The following is a 20,825-nucleotide window of genomic DNA, read 5'->3' as shown; positions in this document are numbered from 1 at the left end:
TAGGAACTCCAATAATTTGGGAATATTGATGGCCCTTGATAGGTTGTTGGCACTTGGGCAATTTTAGGTTTTTTTTTTGAAACTTAGGAGATTTTATCAAACAAAAAAGGAACAGCGAAAATATTCCCTTTAGACTGAGAATGATAATATTCATGCACTGAAAACATTATGTCCTTGGCAATAGTCATCATTTGGCTTTGAGGTAAGTATGGTGGTATAAACCTCTAAAAGAGTACTTCTGACTTAAAAAGGAATTAACAGTGTGGAAAAGCGAAGTTCTACATTCTCTCCATCTCCATGCCCCAAGTTGGTATACTGCCTTTACAATTCCTGCCTCAACTTTTACTTTCCTCTCAATGTAATCATTCAATAAAATATTATAGAAAACAGAAATAGTGGTAGTGGACCAGATATAAAATATAGCTGACAAGGACATTATAAATAACTTTAAAATGGGCATTTTAAGCTCTAGCCATTACCATACTTCTTGATAAATATTGTTTTGTTTTGTTTTGGTTTTGGCTTCTTTCTCCTTGTACTATCAAAGTCCAGAAAACTGAAAGATTTGGTTTTCCATGGCTTAAAATTATTATATTTATTGAGGAATGAAGAGATTCTACTCCTAATCTTATCTGTTTTTTTTTTTTTAAGATTTATTTATTTATTTATTTCTCTCCCCTTTCCCTCTGCTTCCTATTCCATTGGTTATTCCACCAATTTAGTCTTTGTAAATAAAAAAAAAAATCTTTTCATAGCAGCAAGTCTGTATCCATTATTTTGAAGTTTACTTTCAAAGAATATTGATGTTCCATTATGAATTAAATTAATCTATAGTTCTCTATTAAAATTCAAGCCACTCCATCATGTAAATACAATTAGAGGGTGAAATCTCACCACCCTCATGGCAGTTATCAAAGACCAGGCAGAGTCCACAGGGAGCTCAGCCCAAACCTGTAGGTGGTATGATTGGATTGACTGCCCTACACAGTTTCACGTGTCCATCTACACTACCAACTGTGCCTTCATTTGCAGCAATGATAGTCATCTCCACTTTCCCATCATAAATGAGTGTGTTCAAGATGGTTTCAATGTCCTCCATGGACAACTCTATCTTACTGATCCCCACTTCACAAACATATTTCCATACTTCATGTGATGAAGCAAATGAACTATTTCTTTGTATCATTGAATTCTCCTTACTTTCTCATGCTGTTTCTGCCTTGGTATGGAGAACTTTAAAACACTGCTGGTTAAGCACCTCTACAAATTCAGATTCAAAATCCTGGTCACTGTACCACATCCCACCGGTCACAAATAGGACAGGCTGCAGGTGATAGAGCATATATACCTGCTTTTCCGAGGCTGCCACAGACTGAACAGCTTTTTTTTAGAATGCCGTTTATTTCTGTTAATGGTAAGTTTCTTTTGTATCGGATATGCTTGCTCTATATTCCTTTGTTTCCTGCATCCTCTGCGATTCGATCCATTAGTTTTTCTTGGTTATCTGATCCCTTCATTTTACCAGCATTCCGAGGGTCCTTAATTCTACAAAGAAGACCCATATTGCTCCTTAAGAGATCCAGCTGACCCTTACCACAGACAACAGTCTACTGATGGCCACCACTCATTGCTGGACTTCTCTTTGAGGCACTTCATTCTGAATTACTTGGTCTGTGATTCCATTAGGAAACTGGTGACACAATTCTATAATCCTGTTTTCTATTTCTGCTGGTTCCGCGACGGCGCTGCACCTTCACCTTCACCCCAGCCATGAGCACGCGGTTAGTTCCTGGCCCCGGCTGCGGCAGAGACGCACAGAGACGCAGACGCGGGATAAGGAGCCGGGCAACCCCCGGAGCCCGCTGAACACAGCGCCCCATAGGGGACAAGTGGCCTTCCTTCAGTTTAACTTCTGAGAGAAAGAGTAACTGCTTTATAGTGGAAGTAATATATTGATGCATTTTATAAATATGATATAAAGTATATATTGATATATGCTAAAGTGCATATATATATATGTACTGTAGAAAAATAAACAAAAATCAACCTTACCTTTCGTGACTCTTCCAATTAGGTAAGTTCACAAAAGCTGTTACCTGTGGATGGAGAATGCTGAACAACACAGGAGGAAAATTTCCAAGAATTGTATGCGTTACCTTGACTACTTTGGGATTCAGTCACAGTAGTGAGAAACAGGATCAATATCTCAAAGAGATTCCACACACACACACAAAATTTTTAATCAATCTGTTTAGATTACTAAGGAAACTGCTTACCTATGATTTGCTGAAATTACTAGAAACATTTGGTTGCCACACATCAATTCCCTGTAACTATCTCTTCTGTTAGAGAGAACACAGAGTCCCTACCCTTCTAAGCCCATCCCCTTGGTGTTTTTCTGGATGTTTTAGTTTTTCATGGATTTAAGATGATTAGGTGACCACAAAAAGAAAAATATGTTTCTTACCTAGGAGATGTTCTCTGATTTATAATTGCAATTGGCACACGGACTTCTGCATTTTTGTTCTAGTTTTGAGCTATGTAATTCAATAATCCTTGTTAAAAATGGTTTAGATTAACATAGAGAGTTTAAAAGGCATCCCCATTTTTTCCTAAAGTAAAAACAATGTTATTTCATGAGTCCTTTGTGTTTGCCATAATGTAGAAATCAGAATGGAGTGAGTGCTTGAATATTAATCTTCATCCTTAAGGTCTATCCCAATTGAAGGGGGTAATGAGAAAATATAACAAAAACTCTGCCATAAACCAACTTCACAGTTTTTCCTGTATGCTATTTGGAGGAAAGAAAATAAGTGAATAATACACATTTAAAAGAAGGAATGTCCAGGCTTTATTCTGGAGTCAAAATTAATTCACCTCCATCACTTGTGCCTGTCACATCTAGGATTTTGCTTCTGTATATTGAGAATTAATATTCAGAATATTGACTTCAAAACACTGCAGGATTTAAAAATAAGTAACAAAAGATTCTTATATAGAAGAAGATCTCTTATCCTACATCCACCTAAACACCACTCTGGATTAACTGATTCTTGTGACATTTTTTGCAAAACTCACTGACATCATGTATTTTCAAACTCTTGTGTCAAGTGTGTTCACACACTTTTTCTCCCTCTGGTTGAATTGTATGTTTGTCAAGAGCCAGTTGTATTTGTTCACAAATCTGATTAAATCAGTCCTGCTTGTTCTTGTAATTACATAATTTAATTAAATATTATGTAAACTGATGAGCTTTGACTGGGAGAGAGTTGTTTCTACGTTAACTGCTTTGAAGTCTCAACAAGGCAAGTCAGTAAAAAAAATTAGTATCGAAATTCATGAAGGCAAGGAACTGTAAAGGATTGAGAGGGAAAAATCTTTTTTCAACCTAGATTATTCCCTGATATTAATTTGCAATTGTCATTAGGTTCTTTATTCACTTCAAACTCAAACCAGAAATGATGGAGACTGCATTTTTATGTATGAGACACCACTCGAGCTGACATTTTCTTTAACCACAGAATCACATATTTCAATTTTGTAAGATTAAGAGGTCTTCTGTTGTATTCAATATGCTGTCATTAACACTATAAAATATTTGCATATCATTTGTTCATTTATTTATTCTACAAACAAAGATTGACCATATGCTATGTTTTAGGACCTATGATAGAATAGAACCCAAAGTCACTGTCCTTAAAAAACATCTATAATTTAGTGAGGAAAGAAAGACAGTTCTTTCCTACCAAAGACAGATGGTAGCAATGCAAACTGGAGTTTTGAGGACAAGTAATAGTCAGATGAATAAAGCAAGGGGAGCACTATTATGAAAATATGAAATAGTGTGATGTTCAGGGGACCATCTGGAGTAATAAAACATGAAGTTAATAAGGTTGGCAGTGCCCACGTGGTGATGAGCTATGTGCTGAACTCTTAAGTTTAACTTTATCCTAAAAGATGTGAAGAGCTGCTGAAGGGTTTTTAGGCAAAGTGATAAGATCAAATTTGCATTTTTAAATGGCATCATCTTAGAGGTTAGACTAGAGGCACTAAAGATTTAAGCCAAAAAGACCAATTAGGAGGCTGTTATGAGTCAAGAGATGATGAGTATCTGAACTAAGCCACTCTTAATAGTGAAGTTGTACATGAAAAATGCTGAAGAAGACAGAAAGGGAGAGCAATTAAGTCTATCTTGGAAATTTCATCCCACTGGGCTTTAATTCAGATCAATTATATACAACATGTATATAAAATGATATTTTCTCTTTTCATTAACATACTCAACCAATATTTGATTTTCAAAAATATTAGACATGGATTTTAGAATATTATGGTAAGACATAACTAATAAAAGTATGTCAACAATATTTTAGAATCAATAAATTGTATATAAATAATAGCAATAACCCATTCGATTTAGTAGATTGGGTAGTACCCTAAAATTGGTTCTTCTCAGGATCTTATATTGGTTAGTATAGCATAAGTAGCTTTTTGAAATGAAGAATTTCAAACTTTGTATTCCTTGCTAATATCTGAAGATCCAGAAGTACATTTAATTGTAGACTGGGCTATTGTACTTTTGCATTACTCTAAGCATAATACTACCTGAATTTAGAATGGATTCCTATACAATGAAGTTCCACGTCAAATTTTGGAAATATCAAAAGCTGGGGCTGGAGAAGGAATATGTGAAATCCAGTTTAGACATGAAGCCATCAACCTTAGTTATGGATATGCATAATGAAAGAAAATTTAGAATAAGGCAAAAATGGGTATCATTCCACAAATTTGAAAACATGATTTCTAATAAATGTTCTTAAATACTCAATCAGTAAAAATGCCTAACCTCCTCTCCTGTGATAGGAAAACACTGTTATGATGAAATCCCCATCATCAAAAGGTATTTTAAAACTAGGTGATAAAATATTTTGTTAAATGTTGAGTGATTTCTGGGTCATTGTGTCAACATTAATTTTCAAAGAATATATAAAATTCTATCACTGCTTTACAGGTTAGAATCCAAATTTACCTGAAAAATAATGGTATTAAGGTAGCAGCTTGGAAATGCCTCCTCATGTAATAGATATAAAAACTCAACTCCTAATGTTCAATAAGTCTGAAACTAACATCTTTAGCCCTTTTACCTTTTTACTTTGTTATCTAAATGTATATTGTATGCATGAAAGCTTTAATACATCTCTAACAATGTACTTTCATTATTCAATGCTTTATTTTTAAAAATCTCAATAATTTTGCAACTCTAAAGATGATATTGTCATAAATGTCCAGCTATATGAGGTCAGAATTAAATCATTTCTAAGTAAAATAGCTTAGAAACTAGCAAAACGAACCATGTCAAACTTCCTGTATTCTTCTCTATTCACAATACTGTGCTGCAGGTAATTTTGAGGTGGCAGCATTCTATTTATTGTACAATTATGTCATGTTATTTTCCTATTGCCACAAAGCTTCCATGAAGCATGCTCCATATATGCCTGAAGAGTTTACTTGGTATGAATATTTGCATTAAATAAATGAAAATTCACCTCTTTCTACAGACATCATGCAGAGACACAAAAGTGTTCCCTGCTATTAGAAATGGGCTTGTATAGACTATAAAAATTGTAAATGAATTTTTGGTTGATTTGTTCCATTTATATAAAATAGATTGAACATGCAGCTTTATGAAAATGTGTTTATTTAACCAGAAACCACAAATATTTTTAAGAATCCACTTTCCTATCTAACTTATAATTCCAGAATTTCTGTTTATGAATGCTCATAGTGATTTTATTGTGCTGTAAGCTAAAATAAATGTACCCAGTGGGATTTTGTAGGTTGGTTTTTTTTTTCCCAACAAAATGTTTGTTTGGGATAGAACATAAGTTTTAGAGCTATGATTGATAGATGGTTGGAATAAAGTGTCTGCCAAAGCAGAGAAAGCAGATCAGGGCTACTTCACTCTGAATATTTAACAGTCCAAGTCAATGTAAACTCTAATAGGTGAGGGAAAGCTCCCAGAGTAATTATATATTTTTATTGTGATTAAAAATTCCCGCATGACCATACCGTTCTTTATTTGCAACCTCAGCAAGAGAAGGCTGTTTCGTTTATTTATACAGTAATTTCATTACTATTCAAAAATGCTAGGGAAGCAAATCAAAATGGCAATCTCCATTGTGAACCTTGGTGCTTGTGCTCTAGTCTCTACAGAATTTGAATATTTGTAGTATAGATATATATAGATATATACACACATGTATATATACATATACATATATATAGTAATTAGTGTTTTAGAAATAGAAACGAAATAACAGCTGCAGGAAAAACTGCATCCAGAGAAATGAAGTCAGAGAACAAATCTATTGGGTTATCCTGTCGGTAATTCATGCTGGATAATCATGAGCCCAGCAGTTAATGACCTCTACTCTGATACATTAAGTCCAACCAAAGATAATGGTGTCCTGGGTAAATTAACAAACCCAGTGGTAAACTTGCTTCCAGTTCAGCAGGAGACAGTGCACAAATTAGCATTAGTTCTTAATAAGATCAGTGTCCTGCAATCCACAATTCTACAAGGCTGTCTCTTTTCAGGTGAAAATTTTTTCTCCTGAGAGGCCTTGCACAATATATTCTCTGGACAGAAATTATTGTCATCCTAATCAGTCCCCCCTCTTTAAAACTTTCTCCATTTTTTCCACGTTCACGCTGTGAAAGCTGCTGTGAGTTGTTGAGAATGATTATTCATTTGTAAGCTTCTTTAATAACATTTTCGTTAGTTGGTCAGTTCCCAACAGAGCCAACCAAGAATTTGATTTTATAATTATAATCATTCTGCAAAAGTTATGGTGAGTGTATAGGCATCTTGGTGGAATTTACCAATCACCACTGTACATATCTTTTTAAAACAGCATTTATATTTTGCTAAATAAATGGAACTTTACATAGACAAGTAGGTACTGAGTTATCTGGTAGCACATTGGGTGTGTCTGTCCTGGGGTATATTGAAAAAGAGAAAAGATCTTCAAACAGGGATTTTTTCATTAAAAACTGGTGTTGAGAGTTACTTTAAAGATCCATTTCAAAGGCATGTTTTACTATAAGGTTTGGAAAATTATATATATATATAAAGCAATTATTTTTTTTTAAACCCTATGATACATGTGATATAGGTACACTTATGCTATTTCCCTTTAACTGGATATATTTGGCTTTTGTAGAATACCTATTAAAAATGATGTATGGCATATTAACATTTCAAATAAATGACAATTGCCTAAAAATAAGATGTGTGTAGGTGTATGACACACATGTGTGTACATATGTGTGTATGTTTGTGTATACAATCACCTATTTGAGATTTGAAACACATGACAATGAAAGTCAGCATGCATATTTGGGTGCATTGGGGGGATATTTGGGATACAAGTTCTCACACATTATCTGTCAAAAGTTTTGTAACTACAAAAAAGTTAAATACATGGATCTTGTGTGAAGAATCCTCGCTCTGTAAAATGTTTACCTTTTGTGACACATACTGTTATTTCATGATTATGTTAAAATACTCTTAAAGAGTTTTACATGTTAACCAGCTACTAAGTAAGAATGCCTTAATAGAGTACTAATTTTTGTTAGAGGTGTCTCGACAATTTGAATTTTATATGCATGCATTATGTTTTCTTAAAATGGGAAAATTATGCATCTGAAGGAATCTGTCTAGAATAATGGGGTTCTATAGAGGTTACTTTAATCACGTTCTCCAGCAGTTATAGCTGTTTTACATCTTATTTGCAACAAAAGGGAACTCTAATTATCTTCAAAAAGAGCATAAAATGGTGTGTCTTGCTGCTGATGTAATGTTGATTCCTGAATGCTGCTGATAGGAAGTGACAACTAAATGCATGTCACACTTTTCAGAAATCAGCCACAGTGACAGGATAACCACCTTTTGTGACCTAGAAGCCTGAAGAGGGAGTATATATTTGCCTGTTAAGTAGAAACAATTTGCAGTCTTTCTTTTCTTAAAATAAAATACACTCATGCCTGGTTTAGAAATAATTTATTTACTAATGTTAAACTTGCTTGTGTAGTTTAAATTTTAGAAGCCAACTACAGCAAATCATCTGAAGTGTACTTAATCTCAGTTCAAACCAGGAGAGAGGAGAGTAGCCTGAGCTTCTGACCCCTCATTTCCTTGTATTTTCTCTTTGTGGCTTACAGACATAGATAGGTACATATTTATGCCCAGTACTAGAGTCCAGCATATATGATTAACATGTGCTTGCAGTTTTATTTCCAGCTCACACGGATCTCATTTATAAATACAAATGAGATGCATATAGCCTATTACAAAATATTAAAATTAGAATTGGAAAGAAGATTGCATGTTTTAAGTCTGGCTGCAGTAGTCATGTTATACAGTTTTCATAAGATTGAACTGGTCGACTCTGAGCCCCAGATATGAAATTAATCAATGCAGGTCTATAATATACTGCAAATAACCAACCTACACCACAAAACTTGATTTAAGTTTCACATTAAGGGATGGTGAACTGGTCTAGAAAAGAAGTCATACTCATCCATACAAGGCATGTTCGAATACACGGAACTCAACCTCAAAATTAAGATTGAGCCTTTGTGGGCAATAAAATCCATGCTTCATACTGAGGCAGAATTTTATGCACAATGGTGACATGACATTAGATCCTACTGCTTATGTCTCTCCTTACTCCTCTCATGCCTGAAGTAGGAGGCTTGGGGAGAAACCAGAGGTAAGGAGCAGGAGAGACCTTTTCCTATATTATATAGACAATTACATAAAATAGATCTTTATTATGACTGCTTAGATCAGACCAAATTTTCAGTGAGCTCTGAATTTTTAACATATAGTACACATTTATGGCCCAACTATTTAATGAGTGGATTCGTCTACTTTTGGAATTAAATTGACATTCTCTCCTTCTCTTTGCCCTCCTAGCTTTCAAGTTTTCAATGATTGAATTGAAATATGAAGAGTAGTAGTAGAGAGAGGGAGAGAGAGAGAAAAAGTAAGAAGGAGGGAGAGAGGGTGGCAGAGAGGAGTAAGGGTGTTGAAAATCTGGCATCAAGTTTGAAAAAATATAAGTCAGTTGAAATAATTACTGTCACTTAGGATTAGTTGCACCTTCCACTACAAAATATGATAAATCAAAAGTGACTATGAATAAAAATCTACATTTGAGGAGAGGCTATATTTCAGATGTATTCTTCCATTCAACCAAAAAAATTACTTCCACTTCTCTTTAGGCAGATGCTGTGGACACAGCAGTGAACAAGACATACAACAGAAATGACATTGTAGTTGGGGAGATGCAGGGTTTAGTAACAACTAAATTATAATTTGATAAGACCAAAGGGAAGTGCAAGGTACTAGGAGGTCAGGGAAGATATCCATGTCGAAATGACCACAGGTGGAGAACTACATGCAGGAACTGGATAGGGAGCAAGAGCAGTGGCTATGTTGGCAGATGCTGTGGATAGATAGGGCGTGGCAGAGTGAGTGATGCTGCGCTTGAATTGATCCAGTCTTTCACCACAAAGGGATGAAAGCAGGAATGTTATTGGCTTCACTGTTTTTGGCCTCCAAGTTCAAGGAGAGTTTCCTGGATGCTCTGTGAAAGTAGAAAACCGTGCACTCTTGCACTGTCCCAACAAACTAATTTCTTTCCATTGCTGTTCTTAGTATACACTTTTGAATCTGAAAAGACTTACTTTTTCTTACTGTGCAACTTGGGGCAATTAATTTTTTTAAGTTCTGGAAGTCTCTTTCCTCATTTGTAAAATCTACCTTACTGGATTAGTGAAAAGTAACATTTTACACACACCACGTATACACATACTAACACACACCAAACACACCAGTATATACCAAGGATGATGCTCTACACATAGAGAGTCACACTTGATACACATGGAACACAGTAGGTGGTCAAGAAAACCCATTCCTATTAGAAGAGGAATAATGAAGAAAGGTTTTCTAAGAGATCCTGGAAGATAAAGTAGAAAATAAAGGCAAACATTTGGACATGAGATGGAGAAAGAAAGCAACTTGTAGGATGCCTGCTGTCTAAATATCCTCATGCAAGAAGCTTTAATCAGTGCTCACTTTCAAGACTGCATTGATAAATAAGCTAACAAATTCCATCCCCTGGAGTTTAAACCTTACCAAGACAAATGTCTTCCTTCTCCCTTCATTTTTGTTCTCTCTCCATTCTTCATGGGTTACATCAGAATTTCACCAAGATTGTCTTTTGAGATATTAATTAATGTTACATGTAAGAAAGAAAGTGAATGGTTTCTTGACCAAATATATTTAGGAAAATCTGAATTAAATTGAGGCAAACCCCATTCAGAAATCTTTCTTATGTTACTGTGCATTGTTCACTTCTCAATCTATCCCCAGACTCAGCAGTTAACATGGTGTATGTTCTTTTCCAAACATCCTTCTTATATCAGTGCATCTGGGGAGATTCTCTTCCTCAAAAAGTACAAAGTATCCCTTGCTCTTCTTAAAGTCTTTAATAAGGTCTCTTTCTATTTTTTTTCTCACACAAGCTATCACATATCTCTTGTAAGTAAAAAAAATGATTATTAAAAGTTGATTCAGAAGACTGTGGTACAGCCATAAAAATGGATATAAAGCTCAATGAAATAGAATTGAGAGTCCAGAAATAAACTCTTATATTTATGGTGAATTAATTTTTGGGGGAAAAAAAGGAGTCCAGCCGATTCAATATGGGCAAGAAAATTTTTTTCAACAAATGGTGGTGGGACAACTGGATGTTCACATGCAAAAGAATGAAGATAGATCACTTCTTTATACCATACACAGAAATTAACTCAAAATGAGTCAAAGACTTAAATGCAAACGGTAAAACAATAAAAATCCTTAGAAGAATGTATAGGAGAAGTCAATTTTCTTGACACTGGGTTAGTCAGTGCCTTCTGTTATGGGTTGAATTATGTTGCCCAGAAAGATATGTTGAAATCCTAAAACTAAGCCCATGAATATGACCTCTTTGGAAAGAAAGTCTTCGAAAATGTGATTAAGATAAGGACAAACTGGATTAGAGTGGGCCCTGATCCCATATGACTGGTATCCTTATAAGAAGAGGAAATCTGGACACAAAACAGACACTGGGGAGAAAGCCATGTGAAGATGGAGAAGGCAGAGACTGTGGTGATTCCTCTACAAACCAAGGAACACCAAGAATTGCTGGCAAGGACCAGCTACTAGAATAGACAAGAAAGGATTATGCCTATAGGTTACAGATGGTACGTGGCACTGCTGACCCCATGTTTTTAGACTTCTAGCCTCCAGAACGGTGAGAAAATATATTTCTGTTGTCTTAAACCATTCAGTTTGTGGTACTTTATTACGGCAGCCCTAGCAAACTAAGACATATTCTCAGATAAGACATCATAACCACAAACCACAAAAGAAAACATGGATTAGATTAACTTCATCAAAGTTAAAAACTTCTTTGCTGCAAACAATAACATCAAGAAAGTGAAATAACACCCTACAGAATGGAAGAAAATATTTGTAAGTTATATATTTTATAATGTATTCAGAATATATAAAGAACTCTTACAACTTAATAAAAAGACAATCCATTTTTAAAATAGGCAATGGATTTGAGTAGACATTTCTCCAAAGAAGATAAACAAATTACTGATAAATACTTGCTAAGATGCTCAACATAATTAGGAATTAGGTAAATGCAAATCAAAATCATGAGATACGACCTCTCTTCCAGTAGAATGGTTATAACAAAAAAGACACATAATAATAAGTGCTGATAAGGATGTAGAGATTTTGGAACCTTCATACCTTGCTAACAGGAATATAAAATGATTAACACACTTTGGAAAATAGTTTGGTATTTCCTTAAGGAATTAAAAATTGAATTAACATATGACCCAGCAACTATGTAAATACTCTAAAAACCACCGAATTTTACACTTTGCCTGAGTGAACTTTCTGATATGTGAATTATATATCAATAAAGCTGTTTAAAAAAAGACTTCATGTGGCAAAAAAAAAAAATTGGTAATAATAAGTTGAAGGATTCTGCCAATCTATGGTAAGACTCACAAGGAGGCAAGACTCAGAGTCTTCCATAACTTCTTGAAATAAAAGTAATAGTAGAGAAGTGCAAATCTAAATATAATCAAGATTTTTAAAATATTGTTAAACCCCAAATTAATCCTCACAAAATAAAAACAGTAGTGAATACAAATACAATATACCCCAATATACACACATACAAACACCTATACAGGTAAAACTCTGGAAGATCATTAATACCTACACACTCACCCTTACACCTAAAAAACATTGACCTCTTATAGCTCTGATTATTTTGTATTTTGCATATTTTAATTCTATAATTTTAGGAAAGTATTTAAGTTTGTTACAAAACAAAGAAATGATTGATATTAATCTGGACTGTCAAACTTACATAATATATCCAAAATTTAAGATATAAGTAAATGCAAGATAAAATTTTTTTTTATTATTTCTCAGTGCTTTTGTTGGTAAATATTATAAACTAATGGCCTGAGAGTGGTATCACTTTGAAGGAGATATTTTGATTCAATAATTTAACAGGCTTCTCTTTTTGCTAATTTTACGTAATAAATAAAAGAGACATATCTCTAAAGTCTACAAAACTATATCCTTTTATCATGGTTTTCAGGTGGATACTAGGAAGAAAAGGTCTTATTAAAGATTAAGATATAATTTTGAAACTTTAGCATTGTTAGGAAATTGTTCACTCTAGATGGGGATTAAACATATAGGAATCTGTAGAATTTAATGTCCCAAGATTGAATTACTTCCAGATTTTTTTTTGTGCTAACTGAAAAACAAATATTTTTTATTTAATTTTAACCAAATTCAGGTTACAGGTCTCTGAGAAAAATTATAAAGTCTCTTAACATCCATCACCAACTTCCTGTAAAGTGGCCTATTATTTTGAATCATTTTTTTTTTAAGTGCCAGAAACTTACCTTGCCCCTCAAATCCAAAAATATTTAATGGGGGAACATACTCCAAGATATGTTCCCCAGGCTATTCCTCTGGGCCAAAGAAAATTATTTAACAAGGGCAATCTCTTTTTTCATAGGGTCCTTATCCAGTGAGCTGGAGCAAGTCTAGAGCAATATAGTTATGCTCAGCAGAAAACTACTCTCCCAAGAATACTGAAACACAATTCTGTTGCAGCTGACACTGGCCCCTGAGGCCAATCCCACCTTAGCACAACCATGCTGAAAGGTTTTCTTCTAGGAGATGCTGAGAAATTCAGATCTTTAAATTTAGACAATATTTATTACTCCCCAGGAGAGCATGGACAAAGTGGCAGATGTTAGAACATCATTCTGTACAGCAACTACAGGTTGCAACCTCTCCCTGAGCTTGGTTCAGTATTGAATCAGGGAAAGAAAGCTTTTAAAAATATCCAAAATGATGATGGTTAATGAGTAAATATCAGATTTATTTTTGGTAACTCATATCCTTAAAATGGTACAAGCACAGACATATGAAAGCAGGAGGAATGGATAAACTGTTAAAAAGCTACTGTTTGCATGACTCTAATGGCTAATGATGTTGAACAATTTATACTATACTTATTTGCCATCTATATGTACTCTTCAGCGAAATGACCCTTGTCTTTTGAACATTTTCTAGTTGGATTCTTTGCTTTTTTTTACTGTCGAGATTGAATATTCTTTATTCTAGATACAGTCCTCTGTAGGATATAGGATTGGTGAATATTTACTCCCAACATGTCTTTTCATTCTCTTAATTGGAGTTCATGCAGAGAAAAGTCTATAATTTTGATGAATTGGCTCTTTTTATGGATTATCCTTTTGATGTCAAGTCTAAGAATTATTTGCCTAGCCCTATATCCTGAAGATTCTTTCCTATGTTTTTCTTCTAAAAGTTTTATCATTTTGCATTTCAGTCCATGTTACGTTTTTATTTAATTTTTGTTTTTCTCCAATAATTTGTTTTTTCACCTATGTTAAAAGCCAGTTGAGCATATTCATGTGGGTTTATTTCAGTTTTTTATATTCCATTCCTTTGATTTATGTCTTGATTACTGTAGCTATATGATAAATCTTAAACTCAGACTGATTCCTCCCACCTTATTCTTTCTTTTTCAAGATTACATTACTATCCTAGTTTCTTAATTTCCCATATAAATTTCAGAATAATTTTGTATACATCTCCAAAAAATCTTGCTAGAATTATGGTAGGAAATTGCACTAAAACTATTTTAATTGGGGAGAATTTACATCTTTTTTGATTTCTTTCATTACCATTTTGTAGTTTTCATTAAAGTCTTATACATATTTTGTTAGATTTACACAAAAGTATTTCATTTTTTGAGCAGTTGTAAATGATATTGTATATTTAGTTTGATGTCCACATGTTCATTGCCAGTATATAGAAATACAATTTTTTTAGTATATTTATCTTGCATCCTGCAACCTTGCTGAAATCATTTATTAGTTTTAGGAACATTTTTGTTTTGCTTTGATTTTTAGATTCCTTGGGAGTGTCTATGTACACAATCATGTCATCTGAAATAGAGACACTTTTATTTCTTCTATTCTGATCTGTATGCTTTTCTTGTCTTATTGCCCTGGCTAGAAATTCCATCACTATGGAAATTGGGAAAGAGTTGAGAGAGTGGACATTCTTGCCTGCCTCTAAGTCTTGGAGAAAGTGTTCAGTCTTTCACTACTGAGTGTGAGGTTAGCTATAATTGTTGTTGCTGCTTGTAGATGTTCTTAATCAAGTAGAACATTGATAAATGTTTTATCCTGAATTTTATGTTTTATCCTGAGTTTTATCCTGAATTGCTGTTTAATTTTGTCTGCATTGACTGATATGATCATGTGAATTTTCTTCCTAAGCCTATTAGTAAGGTGGTTTCAAATACTGAACCAGAAAGACTGGTTCAAACCCCTGGGACAAACCCCAATTTTTCATGGTGTATAATTTCTTTTATATAGTGCTTAACTTTATTTGCCAATATTTTGTTTAAAATTTTTCTATCTATATAAATGAGGGATATTGATATGTAGTTTTAATATTTTTTGTACTATCTTTATCTGATTTGGGTATCAGGGTAAAATGAATTAGGTAGTATTCCCTTCTTTTCTGTTTTCTGGAGGAGACAGTGTAGTAGTGGTGTTAATTCTTCTTTACATGTTTGGTAGACTTTTCCAGTGAAACCATCTGGGGCTTGAGAGTTTTGGGGTTGGTTTGTTTGTTTTTGGAATTTTTAAATTACAAATTCAATTTCCTTAATGATTATAGAGCTATTGAAATTATCTGCTTCATATTGAAAAGATTGTGGTAGTTATTGTTTTGTGAGAAATTGGACTGTTTTTTCTGTTATCAAGTTTATGTGTGTACAGGTGTTCATAGTGTTTTTTTACAATTGTCAGTCTTGCTAGAAGGTTGTTAATTTTATAGATATTAACAAAGAACCAGCTCTTTGTTTCATTGATTTTCTTTTTCTTTTTCTTTTTTTTTTTTAAAGATTTATTTATTTATTTAATTCCCCCCCCCCTCCCCCGGTTGTCTGTTCTCTGTGTCTACTTGCTGCATCTTGTTTCTTTGTCTGCTTCTGTTGTCGTCAGCGGCACGGGAATTGTGGGCAGCGCCATTCCTGGGCAGGCTGCACTTCCTTCTCCACTGGGTGGCTCTCCTTACGGGTGCACTCATTGTGCGTGGGGCTCCCCTACGTGGGGACACCCCTGTGTGGCAGGGCACTCCTTGCGCACATCAGCACTGTGCATGGGCCAGCTCCACACCAGTCAAGGAGGCCCGGGGTTTGAACCGCGGACCTCCCATGTGGTAGATGGATGCCCTAACCACTGGGCCAAGTCCGTTTCCCTGTTTCATTGATTTTCTCTATTGTTTTTCAATTTTCAATGTTCTTGATTTCCTTCCTTCTGATTACTTTTTTACAATTATTTTTCTAGGTGCTCAAAGAGGGAGCTTAAATTATTGATTTGAGGGTTTCCCTCTTTTCTAGTTAGTGCCTTTAATGCTATAAATTTCCCACACTGTACTGCTTTATATTTATTCATTCATATGAATTTTGGTACATTTATTTTCATTTTTATTCAATTCATTGTATCTTTTATTTCCCTTGAGAATTCCTTTTTCATTTATAGATTGTTTAGGAATGTTTTTTTAGTTTCCAAGTGGTTGGAGATTTTATTTTTAATCTTTCTGTTTTTAATTTCTACTCTGATTCCATGTGATCAGAGAACATACTCTATATGATTTCAATTATTTTTAATTTTAGAGGCCCATTTTATGGCTAAGACATGTTGCATATTGGTATGTATTCTGTGAGCACTTAAAAAGAATGTGTATTCTACTGTTGTTGGGTGGAGTGTTCTATAAGTGTTGATTAGATCTTATTGGTTGATGGTTTTGCTGAGTTCTGCATTCTTGATGATTTTCTGTAAAATAGTTCTATCGATTGTTGAGAGAGGAGTGTTGAAGTCTGTAACTATAATTTTGGATTTGTCTGATTCTACTTTTTGTTCTTTCATATAGACCTTCACATATTTTATAGCTTTGTTGTGGTGCATATGCATTTAGAATTTCTACGTGTCTTTACTGAATTAACATTTTTATTTTTATATAATATCCTTCAGTTCTTCTAGAAATTTTATTTGCTTTGAAATCACTTTATCTGACACGAATACAGCCATTTTTGCTTTCTCTCTTAATGTTTGTGTTATATATCTTTTTCCATCCCTTTACTTTCAACCTGCCTTTATTGTTACATTTGAAGTGAGTTTTTTGGTAGACTGCATATGTTTGGGCCATGTTTTTTTAATCCACTCTGCCTAAGGCTGACATTTTATTTTTTGTTAAATGTTTGTTCTCTCTGTTTTTCATTGCTCTCTTTTATTTTAACAGTCTTATTGTAAATTACTTAAGCATATTTTAGGATTCCACTTTTATTTTTCTATGATATATTTTATTGCATTTCTCTATCCAGGTTTAGCTCAAAGATATTTTGGGTTCAGTTCCAAACCATCACAATAAAGTGAATGTTGCAATAATGCTAGCCACACAAACTTTTTGGTTTCCCAGTACATGTTTATTGCTAAGAAAATGATAACCATCATCTGATCTTTCAGCAAGTTGTAATCATTTTGCCGGTGGAAGATCTCACCTCAGTGATGATGGCAGCAGACTGATCAGGATGGTGATTGTTGAAGGCTGGGGTTCCTATGACAATTTCTTAAAATAAGACAACAATGAAGTTTGCTACATTGATTGACTCTTCCTTACATGAAAGATTTCTTTGTAGTGTGCAATGATGTTTGATAGTATTTTACCCATAGTAGAATGTCTTTCAAAATTGGAGTTAACCTCTCAAATATTGCCACTACTTTATGCACTAAGCTTATATAATATTCTAAATCTTTTGTAGACATTTCAACAATGTTCACAGCATCTTCACCAAGAGTAGATTCCATCTCAAGAAACCTTTTTCTTTACTCATACAGAAGAAGCAACTTCTCATCTATTAAAGTTTTATGATTTGCAGCAATTGTCACATCTTCAAGCTCCACTTTTAATTCTAATTCTCTTGCTATATCAACCACCTCTGCAGTCACTTTTTCCACTGAATTCTTGACCTTTTCATGGTCATCCATAAGGGCTGAAATCAACTTCTTCCAAACTCCTATTAACTGTTGATATTTGCCCCTCTCCCATGAATCATGAATGTTCTTAATGCCATCTATAATGGTGAAAATTTTCCAGAAGGTTTTCCATTTACTTTGCCTATCCATTAAAGGAATCGCTATATATGGTAGCTATAGCCTTATAAAATGTATTTCTTAAATAATAAGACTTGAAAGTCAAAATTACTCCTTGATCCATGGGTTGCAGAATGGATGTTGTGTTAGCAATTATGAAAACCATATTCATCTTGTACATTTCCATCAGAGCTCTTGGGTCATCAGGTGCATTGTAAATGTTGGTAATATTTTGAAAGGAATATTTTTTTCTGAGCAGTAGATCTCAATTATGGGCTTAAAATATTCAGTAAGCCATGTTGTAAACAGATACGCTGTCATCCAGGCTTTGCTGTTCCATTTATAGAGCATAGGTAGGGTAGATTTAGCATAATTATTAAGGGCTCTAAGATTTCCAGAATATTAAATGAGAATTGGCTTCAATTTAAAGTTACCAGCCACATTAAGCCCTAACAAGGAGTCAGCCTGGTCCTTTGAAGTTTTGAAGCCAGGTATTGACTTTTCTCTAGCTATGAAAGTCCTAGATGGCATCTACTTCCAATATAAAGTTGTTCCATCTACACTGAAAATTTGTTGTTTACTGTAGCCACCTTCATCAGTTATCTTAGCTAAATCTTCTGGATAACTTGCTGCAGCTTCTCCATCAGCACTTGCTGCTTCACCTTGCACTTCTATGTTATGGAGATGGCTTCTTTCCTTAAACTTCATGAACCAACCCCTAATAGGTTCAAACTTTTCTTCTACAACTTCCTCACATCTCTCAGCCACCATAGAATTGAAGAGAATTGGGTTCTTGCTCTGGATTAGGCTTTGGCTTAAGGGAATCTTGTGGCTGGCTTGATCTTCTATCCAGACTACTAAAAATTTCTCCATATCAGCAATAGGGCTGTTTCATTTTGTCATCAGTCAGTTGTTCACTGGAGCAGCAAATTCGATTTCCTTCAAGAGCTTTTCCTTTGCATTCACAACTTGGATAACTGGTGTGAGAGGCCTAGCTTTCAGTCTATCTTGGGTTTTGACATACCTTCCTCAATAAACTTAATCATTTCTACCTTTTAATTTAAAGCAATAGATGTTAACTCTTCCTTTCTCTTGAACACTTAGAGACCATTATAGTGTTATTAATTGGCCTAAATTCAATATTGTTGTGTCTCAGGGAATAGAGAGGCCTGAGAAGAATGAGAGAAATGGGGGAACAACCAGTTGGTGGAGGAGTCAGAACATACATTTATCAATTAAGTTCACCATATTATAGGGGTGCAGTTCATGGCACCCAAAACAATTACAATAGTAACATCAAAGATGACTGATCACAAATAACCATAACACATATAATAATAATGAAAAATTTGAAATATTTAAGAAATTACCAAAATGTGACACAGAGACACAAAATGATCACATGCTTTTAGAAAATGGTGCTGACAGACTTGCTTGATGTAGGGTTCAATTTGTAAAAAACACAATATCTGCCAAGTGCAACAAAGCAAAGTGCCATAAAATGAGATATGCCTGTATAGGTTTTTGTTTTGTTTTGTTTTGTGATTGCTTTGGTATTGTTTTATATATGCATACCTATCTTAGTCTACTGGTTTCACCATTTTAACAGTTTGAGCGAAGTTTATGAACATCACCCTTCTTTTATATGACTTTATCCTTTCCCATTTATAACATAAACTTTTGAAATATTTTATCTACATGCCTTTGGAACCACATCAAACATTGTTAAGACTTTTGCTTCAAATGTCAAGTATAATTTAGAAAACTCAGGGGAAGTGGAAAGTCTATTGTAATTGCCCATATTTTTGTTTACTTTGTTTATTCTCCCTTGCTGATATTCTCAGATCTGTTCTTAATTTTTCCCCTTCTTTTTAGAGAATTTCTTTAGCCCTTCTCTTAGAGTAGGTCTTTTGGTGACAAATTCTCTTAATTTTACTTCATCTGAGAATGATTTGACTTCCCCTTCATTCCTGAAGAATATTCTTGCTGGGCAAAGGATTCTGAGTTGATAATTATCTTCTTTTAGCACATGAAGCATAAACCACTTCTTTCTGCTCTCCTTAGTTTCTGATGAGAAATCCATGGCCATTCAAATCATTTTCCCGAGGGATCACTACCAAGTACCAGCTGATGAAGTAACTAGAAAATGACCTTGAATTAAAGGTTCAACGCGGACCAGCAGAATATCCCTGTCTACATATAATAACAGGAGTGAAAAATGCTGTTTGACCTAAAGTAAGGGGGAAATGGAAAGGACAAATGAGTTCATATGGCTATGAGTCTTTAAAAAAGAGCCTAGAGGTTGTCAGAAGGATTGCCCTTCTGCACACCTGAGCAGAGTCTCAGAGACAGATAAAGTAGATACAACCCCAGGTATTGGTTCTTTTGAGGGCTAAAGAGACCCACAGGTTCTATGGTCATGGCAGATGGAGTTCACTGCCATGTCAGTTGGCCCTTCTTTGGAGCTGGTGTTTCTGCGTGATGGAGCTGGACTCAGATGTGATCTCTTTTCACAAGCCTTTCATGCTACTTTACTGGAATTGTAGTTGGTGCTGGGGTTTAAGATATATCTAGGGGATTTGAATCTCTGGACTGACAATATGATAGCCAGGCCCTGAGCCTCAACAGACTTCAGCTCCTACACTCTGATTTATTGGACTTACCCCACTCAGCTAACATGGGGTTGAAGAATGTCAACCACCACACCATGGAGCCTAGAGTGCCTACAACTGAAAGCAGAAGGATTGCATCCAGTATCCATGTGGAATCTAAGCCCCCTCTTGACATAGATGTGGAATGGACTCAATCAAGCCAAGGTCCACAGGAAGGAGGAATACAGTAAGGATTAGAGTGGACTTAATGATATTCTATTCATGAACTATTGTGGTTAATAATTGAGAAAATGTGGCATTGGTGTGGAAAAAGTGGCCATGGTAGCTGCTGGGTGCGGGGCATGGGAGGAAGAGATGAAA

The 20,825-nt window shown here is 34.6% G+C and overlaps 2 pseudogenes; both read right to left on the bottom strand.

The window, feature by feature from the left end:
- Positions 1-841: 841 nt before the first annotated feature.
- On the bottom strand, positions 842-1,772 carry LOC101416857 (DNA-directed RNA polymerase III subunit RPC6 pseudogene; annotated as a pseudogene).
- A 15,350-nt stretch (positions 1,773-17,122) lies between these two features.
- Positions 17,123-18,964, bottom strand: LOC105746556 (tigger transposable element-derived protein 1-like; annotated as a pseudogene).
- Between the last annotated feature and the right edge of the window lie 1,861 nt (positions 18,965-20,825).

Source organism: Dasypus novemcinctus, chromosome 3, assembly GCF_030445035.2.
Source record: "Dasypus novemcinctus isolate mDasNov1 chromosome 3, mDasNov1.1.hap2, whole genome shotgun sequence".
NCBI lineage: Eukaryota > Metazoa > Chordata > Mammalia > Cingulata > Dasypodidae > Dasypus > Dasypus novemcinctus.
This window is presented reverse-complemented; position numbering and strand designations above follow the sequence as displayed.